At 39.9% G+C, this 17976-nt stretch overlaps 1 protein-coding gene across 1 annotated transcript in view; it reads right to left on the bottom strand.

Moving 5' to 3' along the window:
- FBXL2 (F-box and leucine rich repeat protein 2) overlaps window positions 1-17976 on the bottom strand; it is a 43604-nt gene that overhangs the window by 1347 nt on the left and 24281 nt on the right. The window lies entirely within an intron of this gene.

Here is a 17976-nt window from a genome sequence, read left to right as displayed (position 1 = left end):
AGAGAAGGTCCAGGTCACAGGGGGGTCAGAGAAGCTGGGACACAATCTTGCCATAAGTCCCACCCCCAATGCAGCGACTCAGAGCTGGGAGGGAACTCAAAACTACAAAACAGCCTGAGGAGCAAAGGGTTGAACCGCACGTTGGGCATCCCAGCTCTTAAGATCTGTACCTGAGAGATAAACCCCTAAAATACCTAGCTTTGAAAACCAACAGGCTTACATCCACAGGACCCACGAGACTGGCGATCCCAGCAGCTCTTAAAGGGCTCACACACTTGGACTCACCCACCTCAGGGCCCAGCATGGACATGGCCCGTTGAAGGGTGCCTGGACTTTGTGCAGGAGAGGCTTGTTAATACTTGTCTTGGAACGCTGGCCTGAGGGTCAGGCATCTGATTTGACACATTTGGGGGCATGCTGGGGTACTCTAGGTGTGGGGACTGGTGGGCACCCATCTTTGTGCGCTCCCTCTATCTTGCTCCAACTGGTGGATGCTTTAAAAAAACAAAAAACCCTTTTAGGCTTTTTTCTTTTTCTACTTTTCTTTCTTGGTAGGCACCATCTCTATGCTCTCCCTCTGTCACTCCCCAGCCAGTGGGCGCCAACTTCTCACTCTCCCTCTGCTGTGCTTCAGAACGCCATTATCTCTCAGGAAGGAACTTTTACAAGTTCCTTTTACAAGTGTCCAGTGCCCTGGTTTTACATCTGGTACCTTGGTTTTTGTAGCTGCTGCTAGAGGGCACCTCTACATCTCCTGGCCCTGGGGGCCAGTGGGGCTTATGCTGGTGGGCCTCACAGGACTGTAACCAACAGAGAAAGAGTTCTTAAATGGCCAGTATCCCCAGGGCACAGCAAGAGGCAACAGGCCCAGGAGTTCAGTCTGTAAAAGAGGCCTAACAGCTTATCATCACAGCTGCAGCCTGAGGGGCAGGCTTCTAATTAAACACATCTAAGGGCTGACTATACCTACTGGAGACATCTGGAGGGCACCAGGATCTCTCGGAGGGGAGCTTTTATATGCATCTGGTGTCCCAGTTTTACTTCTGGTGCCCCAGTCTTTGGGACATGCTACTCAGGGATGCTCCTTGATCACCTAGCTCTGAGAGGATTCTGAACTCACCTCCCATAAACACCCTGATTCTACAGCTATAATAGATGAAAAAAAGTGGAGGTAGCATAAGGGACTTATGGGACAACATCAAGTGGACTAACATTCATATCATAGGGCTCTTGGAAGGAGAGAAAGGAGCAGAAAAATTATTTCAAGAAATAATGGCTGAAAACTAACCTAGGGAAATAAACACACATCCAGATCCAGGAAGTCTAGAGAGTTCTATAAATATGAACCCCAAGAAATGCACACCAAGACAGATTATAATAAAATGTCAAAAGTTAAAGAGAATCTTGAAATAAGCAAAAGAAAAACAACTTGTTATGTACAAGGGAACCCCCATAAGACTGTCAGCAGATTTTTCTGCAGAAACCGCAGGATAGAAGGGAATGGCATGATAACATTCAAAGTACTGAAAGAAAAAAATACTTCCAGCCAAGAATACTCTTAACTAGCAAAGTTATTCAGAATTGGAAGTAAAGAGTTTTACAGACAAGTTAAGGCTAAAGGAGTTAATCACCTTACTAAACCAGCTTTACAAAAAATATGATTTTTTTTTAAAGATTTTATTTATTTATTTGACAGAGACACAGCGAGAGAGGGAACACAAACGGAGGGAGTGGGAGAGGGAGAAGCAGGCTTCCCGCCGAGCAGGGAGCCCGATGCGGGGCTCGATCCCAGGACCTGGGATCATGTCCTGAGCCGAAGGCAGACGCCCAACGACTGAGCCACCCAGGCGCCCCTGTTTATTTTTTTTTAAAGATTTTATTTATTTGAGAGAGAGAGAGTGAGAGCATGAGAGGGGAGAGGGTCAGAGGGAGAAGCAGACTCCCCACTGAGCGGAGAGCCCGTTGTGGGACTCGATCCTGGGACTCCAGGATCATGACCTGAGCTGGAGGCAGTCGCTTAGCCAACTGAGCCACCCAGGCACCCCAGCTTTACAAAAAATATTAAAGGGACTTTGTCGAGATGAAAAGACAGGGCACTAATTAATAAAATGTGAAAGTATAAATCTCACTGGTAAAGGTAAATATATAGTAAAGGTAAATATATAGTAAAGGTGTAATGAATGAATCATCTATAGAGCTATTACTAAGGCTAAAAGACAAAAAAAACCCCAACAAAACCCGAACTACTAACAAGTGATACACAAGTGATACACAAGATAAAAAGATGTAAAATGTAACATCAAAAACAAAACGGAGGAGGGAGGAGGGGTAAATGTAGAACTTTAGAATGTAAGCTGTTATCTGGGGCGCCTGGGTGGCTCAGTCGTTAAGCGCCTGCCTTCAGCTCAGGTCATGATCCCAGCATTCTGGGATCGAGCCCCGCATCGGGCTCCCCGCTCGGCGGGAAGCCTGCCTCTCCCCCCTCCACTCCCCCCGCCTGTGCTCCTCTCTCACTGTGTCTCTGTCAAATAAATAAAATCTTAAAAAAAAAAAAATGTAAGCTGTTATCATAAATAGACTGTTACAAATATAAGTTATTATATGTAAGCCTCATGGTAACCACAAAGTAAAAATCTGTGGTAGATACACAAAAGATAAAAGAATCTAAGCGTACCACCAAAAGTCATTAAACTATAAAGGAAGAGAACAAAGGAACAGAGAGGAACTATAAAACAGCCAGAAAACAATTAACATAATGGCAATAAGTACATAACTATCAATAATTACTTTAAATGTAAATGGGCCAAATTCTCCAATCAAAAGACAGAGTTGGGGCGCCTGGGTGGCTCAGTTGGTTAAGCCCCAGGTCATGATCCCAGGACCCTGGGATCATGACCCGAGCCGAAGGCAGACGCTTAACGACTGAGCCACCTAGGCGCCCCTCAAATAAACAAAATCTTAAAAAAAGAACCCCCCCCCAAAAAAATACATAGAGTGCCTGAATGAATTAAAAAAAAAAAAAGAAAAGACCGATTTATATGCTGCCTATAAGAGACTCACTTTAGGTGCAAGGACACACACAGACTGAAAGTGAAGGGATGGAAAAAGATAGCCCATGCAAATAAAAACCAAAAGAAAGCTGGAGGTAGCCATACTTATATCAGACAAAATACACTTTAAAACACTATAACAAAGGACATTACATAATGATACAAGGGGTCAATCCAACAAGAGCATAAACATTGGTAAATATTTATGCACCGAACGTAGGAGCATCTAAATATATAAAGCATATATTAACAGACCTAAAGTAATAGCAATAACAGTAATAGTAGAGGGCTTTAATACCCACTTATATCAACAGGTAGATCATCCAGACAAAATCAGTAAGGAATCCACCAGCTGTACACAACATATTGGAACAGATGGACTTAACAGATATATACAGAACATTCTATCCAAAAGCAGAATACACATTCTTCTCAAGTGCACATGGAACGTTCTCCAGAACAGGTATGTTAGAACACATAAGAAATTGTAGTAAGTTTAAGATAAAAATCATTATCAAGCATTTTTTCCAAGCACAATAATATGAAAGTAGAAATAATTACAAGAAGAAATGTGGAAAATTCACAAATATGTGGATATTTAACATGTTACTGAACCACCAATGAATGGGTCAAATAAGAAATCAAAAGAGAAATTTAAAAAATGTCTTGAGACAAATGAAAATAGAAATGTAAAAACCAAAATTTATGGGATGCAGCAAAAGCAGTTCTAAGGCAATAGTTCATAGCAATAAAATCCTACCTCAAGGAATGAAAAAAGTCAAACAACCTAACTTCACACCTTAAGAAACTATGGAAAGATGACAAAGCCCCAAATCAGTAGAGGGAAGTAAATAAAGATCAGAGAGGACATGAATGAATGAAAGAGACTAAAAAGACAATAGAAAAGATCAATGAAACTAAGAGCTGGTTCTATGTAAAGATAAGCAAAATTGACAAACCTTTATTTAGACTCACCAAGAAAAAAGAGAGGGCTCAAATAAAATCAGAAATAAAAGAAGAGATGTTACAACTGATACCACAGAAATACAATAGATCATAAGAGACTCCTAAGAACAATTATATGCCAACAAATTGGACAACCTAAAAGAAACAGGTAAGTTTCTAAAAACAAAGACCAACCAAAACAATAATGAAGAAATAGAAAATCTGAACATACTGATTACTAGTAAGGAGATTGAATCAATAATCAACCTCTCAACAAAGTCCAGGACCAGATGGCTTCATTTGTGAATTCTACCAGATATTTAAAGAAGAATTAATACCAATCATTCTCAAACTCTTCCAAAAAAGAGGAGGGAACATTTCCAAACTCATTTTGCAAGGCAAGCATTATCCTGATACTAAAACTAGACAAAGACACTACAAAAAATGAAAATTACAGACCAACATCTCTGATAAACACAGATGCAATAACCCTCAACAAAATATTACCAAACCAAACAGTACATTAAAAGAATATTACACCACAATCACGTGGAATTTTTATTTCAGGGATGCGAAGATGTTTCAACATTTTCAAATCAATCAATAGGATACAGCATATAAGCAAAATGAAGGCTAGAAATCATATGATCATCTAAATAGATGCAGTAATAGAATCTGACAAAATTCAACATCCATTGATGATAAAAAATAAAAAAAAAACAACCCTCAACAGTGGATAAAGAAGGGACATACCTCAACATAATAATGACTGTATACGACAAGCTTATGATTAACATCATACTCAGTGGTGAAAAGCTGAAAGATTCTCCTTTAAGGTGAGAAACGAGATAAGGATGCCCACTCTTGCCATGTTTATTCAACATGATATTCAACATGAAATCCTAGCCAGAGGAATTAGGCAAGAAAAAGAAAGGCATCCAAATTGGAAAGAAGTAAAAAACTGTTACTATTTGCAGATGACAAGATGTTATATATAGAAAACCCTAAAGACTCCACAAAAAAACAATCAGAACTAATAAACAAATTCAGTAAAGTCTCAGGATACAAAATTAACATATAGAAACTGGTTTCATTGCTATACATTAATAATGAGCTATCAGAAAGACAAATTAAGGGCCACCTGGGTGGCTCAGTTGGTTAAGCATCCAACTCTTGATTTCAGCTCAGGTCATGGTCATTTGATCGAACCCCATGTCTGCTTCAGATCCCCTCACTCCCTCTCCCTCTGCCCCACGACTCACATTTGCTCTCTCTCTCTAAAAAAAGAGAAATTAAGAAAACAATCTCTCTTACAATTGCATCAAAAAGAGTAAAAAACCTAATATAACTTTAACCAAGGAGGTGTAAAGGACCTGTACTCTGAAAAATATAAGACATTGATGAAAGAAATTTAAGATGACACAAATGGAAAGATACTTTGTGTTCAGAGATCATAAAATTTCAAATGTTAGAATGTCCATACTACTCAAAGCAATCTACAGATTCAAGCAATCTTTATCAAAATTCCAGCTGCGTTTTTCATAGAAATACAGAAAAATCCTGGGCAACCCTCTTGGGTCCCCTGCCTCTTGGGAAGCTTTGTACTATCGCACAATAACTATGGATCAATAAACTTTGCTTTGCTGCCTACCAAAAAAAAACAAAAAACAAAAAAAAACCCCCCACACACACATACAAAAAGGAAAGGAAAAGAAATATAGAACCATCTTAAAATGTGTATGGAACCAAAAAAGACCCTTATTAGCCAAAGCAGTCTTGAGAAAGAAGAACAAAGCTGAAGGCCATCACACTTCCTGGTTTCAAGCTATATTACAAATAATGCTATAGTAATCAAAACAGTACAGTATTGGGGCGGAGCAAGATGGCGGAGGAGTAGGAGACCTGGATTTCGTCTGGTCTCAGGAATTCAGCTGGATAGGGATCAAACCATTCTGAACACCTACGAACTCAATAGGAGATCGAAGAAAAGAATAGCAACAACTCTCTGAAGAGAAAAGCGACCACTTTCTGGAAGGTAGGACGTGCGGAGAAGTGAATCCGAAGCAATATTCGGGAGGATAGACGGCGGGGGAGGGGGCCTCCCTCGGCCGCTTCTGGCAAGTGATAGAGCTGCAGAGCACAAAATCGGAACTTTTAGAAGTCGGCTCCGCTGAGGGACGTCGCTCCGGTGGCTAAGCGGGGGGTAGAACCCTCGCTGGGACAGTGTGGTCTCAGGACCCTCAGGGTCACAGAAAGACCGGGGGTGCCTGAGTGCGGCAGAGCTCCCAGGTATCAGAGCGGGGAAGCCGGCTGCAGAGATGGAGCCGAGGAGCGGGCTCTCAGCTCGGAGTTGCCATAAACCGTGATCCGCGGCACAGTCGGACCCCTGCTCCTCCAGCAGGGACCCAATAAGCGGCAGAAATGGGGAGATTCCCCTTCCTCCCCCAGGAGAAGCAGCGCAGGAGCGCACTGCAGGGATCTGCTGGGTTTGGAGACTCCACGTGGGGTCGGGTGCCAGAGACAGAAACGCGCGGTCACAGGCCGGGTGAGCACGGAGTGCGGCCAGAGACCGAGGAGACGGGAGTGACTGATGGCTTTTCTCTGGGGGCTCACTGAGGAGCAGGGCCCCAAGTTCTCGGCTCCTCCGGGGCGGAGATTGGGAGGCCACCATTTTCACTCTCCGCCTCCAAAGCTGTACGGAAAGCTCACAGGGAACAAAAGCTCCAGAGAGCAACCCGAGCAGATTACTTAGCCCGGACCGGGCAAGGGCGGGGCAATTCCGCCTCCGGCAAAGACATTTGGAAACCATGGCAACAGGCCCCTCCCCCAGAAGATCAGTAAGAACAGCCAGCCAAGACCAAGTTTACCGATCAATGAGAACGGCAGAACTCCAGCGCTAGGGGAATAATGCACATAGAATTAACGGCTTTTTTACCATGATTCTGTAGTCTTTCAAAGTTAATTTTTTTTTTGAATTTTTCTTTTTCCCTTTTCAACCAACATCTTATCAATCCGTTTTTTAAAAAACATTTTTATTTTTCATTTTTAGAGTCATATTCTATCCCTTCATAGTAGTTACCCGTATTTTTGGCATATATATATAAGTTGTTCTCTCTTTAAAATTTTGAGATAGTTTCTTCTAACAGATCAAAATATACCCTAAATCTCTAGTGTATGGTTTTTTCTACTCCCCTGCCGGATCACATTCTCTCTCTCTTTTTTAAAATCCTCTTCTTTTTTCAAACAACTTATCAATTCCTTTAATAAAATTTTTTATAATTTCCATCTTTACAGTCATATTCCATCCCTTCATCATATCAACTCTTATTTTTATACATATATAAGTTTTTCTTTCTTTAAAATTTTGGGAGGCACTTTCTTCTAACAGACCAAAATACACCCAAAATCTAGTATGTGGCACTGATTTATGCACCAGCCTGATCATATTTGATCATATTCTGTTTTTTTTTTTTTGTTTCTATCTTTTTTTCTTTTCTTTTTTCTCTCTTTCCCTTTCTTTTCCCCCGGCTTCAGGTCTTTTCTGATTTGTTTAGAGTATATTTTCTGGGGACGTTGTTACCCTGCTAGCATTTTGTTCTCTCATTAATCTATTCTCCTCTGCACAAAATGACAAGATGGAAAAAATCACCTCAACAAAAAGAACAAGAGGTAGTACCGACTGCCAGGGACCTACTCAATACGGACATTAGTATGATGTCGGATCTAGAGTTCAGAATCATCACTTTAAAGATACTAGCTGGGCTTGAAAAAAGCATGGAAGTTATTAGAGAAACCCTTTCTGGAGAAATAAACGAACTAAAATCTAACCAAGTCAAAATCAAAAAGGCTATTAATGAGGTGCAATCAAATATGCAATCAAAACTGCTAGGATAAATGAGGCAGAAGAGAGAATCAGTAATATAGAAGACCAAATGATGGAAAATAAACTGAGAAAAGGAGAGATAAACAACTACTGGATCATGAGGGCAGAATTCGAGAGATAAGCGATACCATAAGACGAAACAACATTAGAATAATTGGGATCCCAGAAGAAGAAGAAAAAGAGAGAGGGGCAGAAAGTATATTGGAGCAAATTATAGCAGAGAACTTCCCTAATTTGGGGAAGGAAACAGGCATGAAAATCCAGGAGTCACAGAGAACCCCCTTCAAAATCAATAAAAATAGGTCAACACCCCGACATCTAATAGTAAAACTTACGAGTCTCAGAGACAAAGAGAAAATCCTGAAAGCAGCTGGGGACAAGAGGTCTGTAACCTACAATGGTAGAAACATTAGATTGGCAACAGACCTATCCACAGAGACCTGGCAGGCCAGAAAGGACTGGCAGGATATATTCAGAGCACTAAATCAGAAACATATGCAGCCAAGAATACTATATCCAGTTAGGCTGTCATTGAAAATAGAAGGAGATAAAAAGCTTCCAGGACAAACAAAAACTAAAGGAATTTGCAAACACAAAACCAGCCCTAGAAGAAACCTTGAAAGGGGTCCTCTGAGCAAAGAGAGCGCCTAAAAGCAACATAGACCAGAAAGGAACACAGACAATATACAGTAACAGTCACCTTACAGGCAATACAATGGCACTAAGTTCCTACCCTTCAATAGTTACCCTGAATGTAAATGGGCTAAATGCCCCAATCAAAAGACACAGGCTATCAGATTGGATTAAAAAACAAGACCCATCAATATGCTGTCTGCAAGAGACTCATTTTAGACCCAAAGACACCCCCAGATTGAAAGTGAGGGGTGGAAAACCATTTACCATGCTAATGGACACCAAAAGAAAGCTGGGGTGGCAATCCTTATATCAGACAAATTAGATTTTAAACCAAAGACTGTAATAAGAGATGAGGAAGGACACTATATCCTACTTAAAGGGTCTATCCAACAAGATCTGACAATTGTAAATATCTATGCCCCTAACATGGGAGCAGCCAATTATATAAGGCAATTAATAACAAAAGCAAAGAAACACATCGACAACAATACAATAATAGTGGGGGACTTTAACACCCCCCTCACTGAAATGGACAGATCATCTAAGCAAAAGATCAACAAGGAAATAAAGACTTTAAATGACACACTGGACCAAATGGACTTCACAGACATATTCAGAACATTCCATCCCAAAGCAACAGAATACACATTCTTCTCTAGTGCCCATGGAACATTCTCCAGAATAGATCACATCCTAGGTCATAAACCAGGTCTCAACCATTACCAAAAGACTGGGATCATTCCCTGCCTATTTTCAGACCACAATGCTTTGAAACTAGAATGCAATGACAAGAGGAAAGTCAGAAAGAACTCAAATACATGGAGGCTAAAGAGCATCCTACTGAAGAATGAATGGGTCAACCAGGAAATTAAAGAAGAATTAAAAAAATTAATGGAAACCACTGAAAATGAAAACTATTCAAAATCTTTAGGATGCAGCAAAGGCAGTCCTAAGAGGAAAGTATATAGCAATACAAGCCTTTCTCAAGACAAAAGAAAGGTCTCAAGTACACAACCTAACCCTACACCTAAAGGAACTGGAGAAAGAACAGCAAATAAAGTTAAACCCAGCAGGAGAAGAGAAATAATAAAGATCAGAGCAGAAATCAATGAAACAGAAACTAAAAGAACAGTAAAACAGATCAACGAAACTAGGAGCTGGTTCTTTGAAAGAATTAACAAGATTGATAAACCCCTGGCCAGACTTATCAAAAAGAAAAGAGAAATGACCCAACTCAACAAAATCATGAATGAAAGAGGAGAGATCACAACCAATACCAAAGAAATACAAACAATTATAAGAACATATTATGAGCAACTCTATGCCAGCAAATTAGATAATCTGGAAGAAATGGATGCATTCCTAGAGATGTATCAAATACCAAAACTGAACCAGGAAGAAATAGAAAACCTGAACAGCCCTATAACCACTAAGGAAATTGAAGCAGTCATCAAAAATCTCCCAACAAACAAAAGCCCAGGGCCAGATGGCTTCCCAGGGGAATTCTACCAAACATTTAAAGAAGAATTAATACCTATTCTTCTGAAACTGTTCCAAAAAATAGAAATGGAAGGAAAACTTCCAAACTCATTTTACGAGGCCACCATTACCTTGATCCCAAAACCAGACAAAGACCCCATCAACAAGGAGAATTACAGACCAATATCCCTGATGAACATGGATGCAAAAATTCTCACCAAAATACTAGCCAATAGGATCCAACAGTACATTAAAAGGATTATTCACCACGACCAAGTGGGATTTATCCCTGGGCTGCAAGGTTGGTTCAACATCCGCAAATCAATCAACATGATACAATACATTAACAAAAGAACAAGAATCATATGATCCTCTCAATAGATGCAGAAAAAGCATTTGACAAAGTACAGCATCCTTTCTTGATCAAAACTCTTCAGAGTATAGGGATAGAGGGGACATACCTCAATATCATAAAAGCCGTCTATGAAAAACCTACAGCTAATATCATTCTCAATGGGGAAAAGCTGAGAGCTTTCCCCCTAAGGTCAGGAACGCGGCAGGGATGTCCACTATCACCACTGCTATTCAACACAGTACTAGAAGTCCTAGCCACAGCACTCAGAGAACAAAAAGAAATAAAAGGCATCTGAATCGGCAAAGAAGAAGTCAAACTCTCACTCTTTGCAGATGATATGATACTTTATGTGGGAAACCCAAAAGACTCCACCCCAAAACTTCTAGAACTCATACGGGAATTCAGTAAAGTGGCAGGATATAAAATCAATGCACAGAAATCAGTGGCATTCCTATACACCAACAACAAGACAGAATAAAGAGAAATTAAGGAGTCAATCCCATTTACAATTGCACCCAAAACCATAAGATACCTAGGAATAAATCTAACCAAAGAGGCAAAGGATCTGTACTCAGAAAACTATAAAATACTCATGAAAGAAATTAAGGAAGACAGAAAGAAATGGAAAAACGTTCCATGCTCATGGATTGGAAGAACAAATATTGTGGAGATGTCAAGGCTACCTAGAGCAATCTACACATTCAATGTAATCCCCATCAAAATACCATCACTTTTTTCAAAGAAATGGAACAAATAATCCTAAAATTTGTATGGAACCAGAAAAGACCCCGAATAGCCAGAGGAATGTTGAAAAAGAAAAGCAAAGCTGGCGGCATCACAATTCCAGACTTCAAGCTCTATTACAAAGCTGTCATCATCAAGACAGTATGGTACTGGCACAAAAACAGACACCTAGATCAATGGAACAGAATAGGGAGCCCAGAAATGGACCCTCAACTCTATGGTCAACTAATCTTCGACAAAGCAGGAAAGAATGTCCAGTGGAAAAAAAGACAGTCTCTTCAACAGATGGTGTTGGGAAAATTGGACAGCCACATGCAGAAGAATGAAACTGGACCATTTCCTTACACCACACACAAAAATAGACTCCAAATGGTTGAAAGACCTAAATGTGAGACAGGAGTCCATCAAAATTCTTGAGGAGAACACAGGCAGCAACCTCTTCGACCTCAGTCACAGCAACTTCTTCCTAGAAACATCGCCAAAGGCAAGGGAAGCAAGGGCAAAAATGAACTATTGGGACTTCATCAAGATAAAAAGCTTTTGCAAAGCAAAGGAAACAGTCAACAAAACCAAAAGATAACTGACAGAATGGAAGAAGATATTTGCAAATGACATATCAGATAAAGGGCTAGTATCCAAAATCTATAAAGAACTTATCAAACTCAACACCCAAAGAACAAAGAATTCAATCAAGAAATGGGCAGAAGACATGAACAGACATTTTTCCAAAGAAGACATCCAAATGGCCAACAGACACATGAAAAAGTGTTCAATATCGCTCGGCATCAGGGAAATCCAAATCAAAACCTCAATGAGATACCACCTCACACCAGTCAGAATGGCTAAAATTAACAAGTCAGGAAACGACAGATGTTGGCGAGGATGCGGAGAAAGGGGAACCCTCCTACACTGCTGGTGGGAATGCAAGCTGGTGCAGCCACTCTGGAAAACAGTATGGAGGTTCCTCAAAAAGTTGAAAATAGAGCTACCATACGATCCAGCAATTGCACTACTGGGTATTTACCCCAAAGATACAAATGTAGGGATCCGAAGGGGTACGTGCACCCCGATGTTTATAGCAGCAATGTCCACAACAGCCAAACTGTGGAAAGAGCCCAGATGTCCATCGACAGATGAATGGATAAAGAAGATGTGGTATGTATATACAATGGAATATTATGCAGCCATCAAAAGGAATGACATCTTGCCATTTGCAACGACGTGGATGGAACTGGAGGGTATTATGCTGAGCGAAATAAGTCAAACAGAGAAAGACATGTATCAGATGACCTCACTGATATGAGGAATTCTTAATCTCAGGAAACAAACTGAGGGTTGCTGGAGTGGGGGGTGGGGTGGGAGGGATGGGGTGACTGGGTGATAGACACTGGGGAGGGTATGTGCTCTGGTAAGCGCTGTGAATTGTGCAAGACTATTGAATCTCAGATCTGTACCTCTGAAACAAATAATGCAATATATGTTAAGAGGAAAAAAAAAAAAGAAGAAGATAGCAGGAGGGGAAGAATGAAGGGGGGGAAATCGGAGGGCGAGATGAACCATGAGAGATGATGGACTCTGAAAAACTGAGGGTTCTAGAGGGGAGGGGGGTGGGAGGATGGGTTAGCCTGGTGATGGGTATTAAAGAGGGCACGTTCTGCATGGAGCACTGGGTGTTATGCACAAACAATGAATCATGGAACACTACATCTAAAACTAATGATGTAATGCATGGTGATTAACATACAATAAAAAATTAAAAAAAAACAGTACAGTATTGGTATTAAAAACACACAGATCAATGGAACAGAATAAAGAGCCCAAAAATAAGCCCACACATAATTAATCAATTTACGACAAAGGAGCAAAGAATATACAGTGGCAAAAGGACACTCCAATAAATAGTGCTAGGAAAACTAGAGCCATACGCAAAAGAATGAAAGTGGACTCTTATAGCATATACAAAAATTAACTCAAATTAAAGTTTACTTTACAAAGAGTAACTCGAATTAACATTACTCATATAAGACCTGAAACCATATTTTATAGCATATACATATAAAATATCCTATACCTATAAAATATCCTATTTATAGCATATACAAAATAGCATATACAAATACATATATATGCTATTTTATAGCATACACAAAAATTAGCTTGAATTAAAGTTTACTCTACAAAAAGTAACTCGAATTAACAATTAATCATGTAATACCTGAAACCATAAAACTCCTAGAAGAAAACAGGCAATAAACTCCTTGACATTGGTCTTGGTAATGATTTTTTGGAATGAATACCAAAAGCAAAGGCAACGAAGGTAAAAATAAACAAGTGGAACTACATCAAACTAAAAGCTACTGCACAGCAAAGGAAACCACTAACTAAATGAAAGGGCAAGAATAGGAGAAAATATTTGCAAAACATATATCTGATAAGGGACTAATATCCAAAATACAAATAACATATAACTTAGTAGCAAAAAAAAAAGTGGCCAAAGGGCCTGAAAAGACATTTTTTCCAAATAAGACATACAGATGGCCGAAAGAGACATGGAAAGATGCTCAACACCGTTAATCACCATGGAAAGGGAAATCAAAACCACAGTGAGGTGTCACCTCACACCTGTCAGAATGGCTATTATCAAAAAAAGAATGACAAGTGTTGTCAAAGACATGGAGAAAAGGGAACCCCTGTGCACCACTGATGGGAATGTGAATTGGTGCAGCCACTATGGAAAACAATATGGAGGTTCCTCAAAAAATTAAAAACAGAACTACGATATGATCCAGCACTTCCACTTCTGGGTATTTATCTGAAGAAAATGAAAACACTAATTCGAAAACATATCTGCACTCCCATGGTCATTGCTGCATTATTTACAATAGCCAAGACATGGAAACAACCTAAGTGTCCACCAATGGATGAATGGGTAATGAAAATGTCTCACACACACACACACACACACACACACACACACACACACACCGTGGAATATTATTCAGCCGTAAAAAAGAATGAAATCTTGCCATTTGTGACAACATGGACGGACCTTGAGGGCAATATGCTAAGTGAAATAGGCAGAGAAAGATACCATATGATGTCACTTATATGTGCAATTTAAAAAACAAGCAAATAACCAAGCTCATAGATATGGAGAATATATCCTGAAACCAATATTATAGTGTATGCTATTTAACTGGAATTTAAATAAAAACTTGAAACATAAAAAAAAAAAAAACCACCTTGGTGGTAGGGTCGGGGTGGGTGGATGAAAAGGGTGAAGAGAGTCAAAATGGACCAATTTCCAATCATTAAATAAGTTACAGGGATATAATGAGAGAAAATCTGAAAAGTTCTTATCCTAAGAAAAAAATTTTTGTAAATAGGGTGACAGTTGTTAACTAAACTCAATCATGTTGATCATTTTGCCATATATACAAGTATCAAATTATGTTGTACACCTGAAACTAATATAATATTTTATCAAGTATATCTCCATTGAAAAAGAAGAAGGAACCAGAGCTGGTGGTACCCAGGACTCTCTCTGAATAGCAGTAATTCTGGAAAATTCAAACTCTAGTGCCCACGAGGCTTGGGAATGAAGGAGTAAATGCGCATAAGTGCCCATCAAGGCAGAGTTAATGGGTCTTAACAGAAACTGAGATCAACCACCTGCACTCAGACTGACTTTTCTGTGGAATCCTGGGTGGTCTGCCTTAGCAGGGTTTCCCACACTCCGGGGCAGGGGGGCTCTAAGAATCCAGTTCAATAATAAGCAAAAGAATAACAGATAGTGCTTACTGCCCTCAGAGCAGGCGGACAGCAGGGTGCTGAAGAAAAGCAAACTGCTGGATATTACAGTGTGGACTGAAACCACTTACACTGTAGAGTTGCTATTATTCTGGTGATTAAGGAATGGAATCAAAGCCCACTCTTAACCATGGCAATGAGTAAGCTGCTAGGTCACTTTTATTAAAATGTTATTAATTCATTCATTTATCATTAAAGTCCATTTTTAATATTAAAAAAAAGATTGCAGGGGAAATTTCAGTTTACTCCATTCAGTGCAGTTTCATAGCCTACTTCCCCACTTGAGGGGAGGCCAGTGCAAAGAGGCTGATGCCCATGTCATTTAGAAAACTGTGCAGCTATGACACAGAGACGTACTGAGCACTTTTGATGGTTATAATTAAATAGATCTTGAACACTGTGATCTGACATTACTGGCTTCTCTTGGGTATAAACAGTAAAGGTTGCAGAACGTAACAAATTCAGATTAATATTATATAGCCAAATGGCATTTCTTTTTTTTTTTTTTTTAAGATTTATTTATTTTAGAGAGAGAGCACGTGCACGAGTAGGGGTAGGGGCAGAGGGAGGAAAGACTGCCAAGCAGACTCCATGCTGAGCGCAGGGCCTGATGCGGGGCTCGATCCCAGGAACCTGAGATCACAACCCAAGCCAAAACCATGAGTTGGATGCCCAACTGACTGAGCCACCCAGGTGTCCCTCAAATGGCATTTCTGTAATTTAAGTTCTCCATATCAATAGTTTCAGACCTGACATTTTCACCAAATGCATATAAAATGTAATACCCCACCATAAAAGTTCAGAGGCAAAAAGTAGTACATCAAAGCCCCCTAATGCGTTTGTTCCTTCAAATATATGAGTTCTAACTCTGTGCCAGGCCCTATGTTGCAATGTTGAATAAAAACACACTTTTCTGCACTGCTGGAGCTGAGGGTCTAGAAATATACAGCTATTAAACTGAAGCTAAGGTAAGTGCTCTCAGAGCACACGGCAGTGGGACGTGACCTGAGGAAATGATCACTAAATTGATATCTGAAGGATGAGGAGCCAAGAAGGAAAAAGAGTGTGAAGAGTGTGTTGTGTGTCATACCCCAGGTAGCAGGAGGAGAATGGCAAGCACTGTGCATGGGAAGAAAGAAGTATCTAGATGCAGATGGACTTGCAGAGGTGGAGACCAGATCACAGTTGTGCAGGCCATGTAAAGGAATTTTACTTTGATTCTGAGGTCATTGGGAAGAGTTCTAAGGAGAATGTGATGTTTGTTTCTCTAAGAGACCATCATGTATTATTACATACCCACCAGAATGGCTAAAATGAAAAAGATGTTATTGGTGAGGATGTGGAGCAACTGGAACTCTCCTACATTGTAGCGGGATTTGGATACACCTGACTGGAATGCATACATGTGTTCAACATAAGACAGAACAATACTGGTTTTAATACCCTCAAACTGGAAACTACTCAAATAATCAATAGTAGAAAGGATAACTAAATCATAGTGTGCCCATTCTATACAGCAATGAGACCGAACAATGTTCATTTATATGCAAGAAAATGGATAAATTTCACAAATATAATAGTGAAGAAGTCAGGCACAGAAGAGTACATATGATAATTCCATTCATACAGTTTTTTTTTTTAAAGATTTTATTTATTTATTTGAGAGAAAGAGAGAGTGAGTAAGAGAGGGAGCACAAGTGGTGGAGAGGCCGAGGGAGAAGCAGACTCCCCACTGAGCAGGGAGCCCAATGCAGGGCTCGTTCCCAGAACCCTGGGATCATGACCTGAGCCAAAGGCAGACGCTTAACTGACAGAGCCACCCAGATGCCCCCCATTCATACAGTGTAGATAATAAATTACAAAACAAGGGCAAAACTAATCTAGGCAGTGGTGGGGCGGGTGTTAGTGGCTGGAAGAGAGCAGCAGAAAAGGGCTGTCTGGAGTCTGGTAATGTTGATTCTTCATCATTCAGCTTATGCAAATGCACTGATATATACACCTATAATAAGTGCTCTTTCCTGCATGTATATTTTACTTCAGTAAAAAATTAAAACTGAAAAGATAAACCACCCTGGCTGGCTCAGTCGGAAGAGCATGTGACTCTTGATCTTGGGGTCGTGAATTTGAGCCCCATGTTGGGTGTAGAGATTACTGAAAAATAGATCAATTAATTTTAAAAAAAGAAAAAAGAAAAGATAAGCCACCCTGCCTATCAGATTATTCAGAATGTAAATGTGGATGCAGTTGAGCAAGTAGAAGACTACTATAATCTTTGAGGCAAGGAAATGCCTGCTAGTTTGGACCTAATGAGTTCTGGTGGAGGAGACAAATAAGTAGATGGGTGTGAGATATTTCTGCAAAGTGAAAAAAAAATCAAGAAAGACTGATAGTGGATACAAGAAATAGTCAGCTGAGTACAAATTAGAGGGAAGGGAACCTAGAAGGAAAAAGAGAAATTCTGTCAGACCTTGATGCTTGAATGATTCCTCTTTGAGCTCTCTTTGAGCAACATGGGAAATATTTCCTTTCTCGTGAATCCAACCACACCATATGATTCTACGTGAAATAGTATTTATGTAATCAATTACTGCTGTTCATTTGTCTTTAGCTTTGGAATTGATTTATGGATAAAGCCAGAAAGCTTTTCAGGAGGATTTGAGGGGCTCCTGGGTGGCACAGTCGGTTGGGTGTCCAACTGCTGGTTTCAGCTCAGGTTGTGATCTCAGGGTCATGAGATCCAGCCCATGTCAGGCTCCGTGCTCAGTGTGCAGTCTGCCTGGGACTCTCTCTCCCTCTCCCTCTGCCCCTCCCTCCCTCTCTCTAAATAAATAAATAAATCTCTAAAAAACCAGAATTTGAAAAGAAAACTTAATTTAAAAATTTAAAAAGAAATAGAATTTAATTATTTACAATAAAGTACAACCAGAAACAAAGTATGTATATATATATATTTATTACTTACATATACACATACATGAATATACACACATATAACACCACGCAGATTAGAGGAAGATGGAGCTGATGGAGATGGTGTCAGAGTACCAACTTCGTTGTTTTAAAACAGGGGAACT

The sequence above is a fragment of the Neomonachus schauinslandi genome, chromosome 1 (genome assembly GCF_002201575.2).
Source record: "Neomonachus schauinslandi chromosome 1, ASM220157v2, whole genome shotgun sequence".
NCBI lineage: Eukaryota > Metazoa > Chordata > Mammalia > Carnivora > Phocidae > Neomonachus > Neomonachus schauinslandi.
The sequence above is the reverse complement of the archived record's forward strand: the minus strand, read 5'-3'. Positions and strand labels throughout refer to the sequence as shown.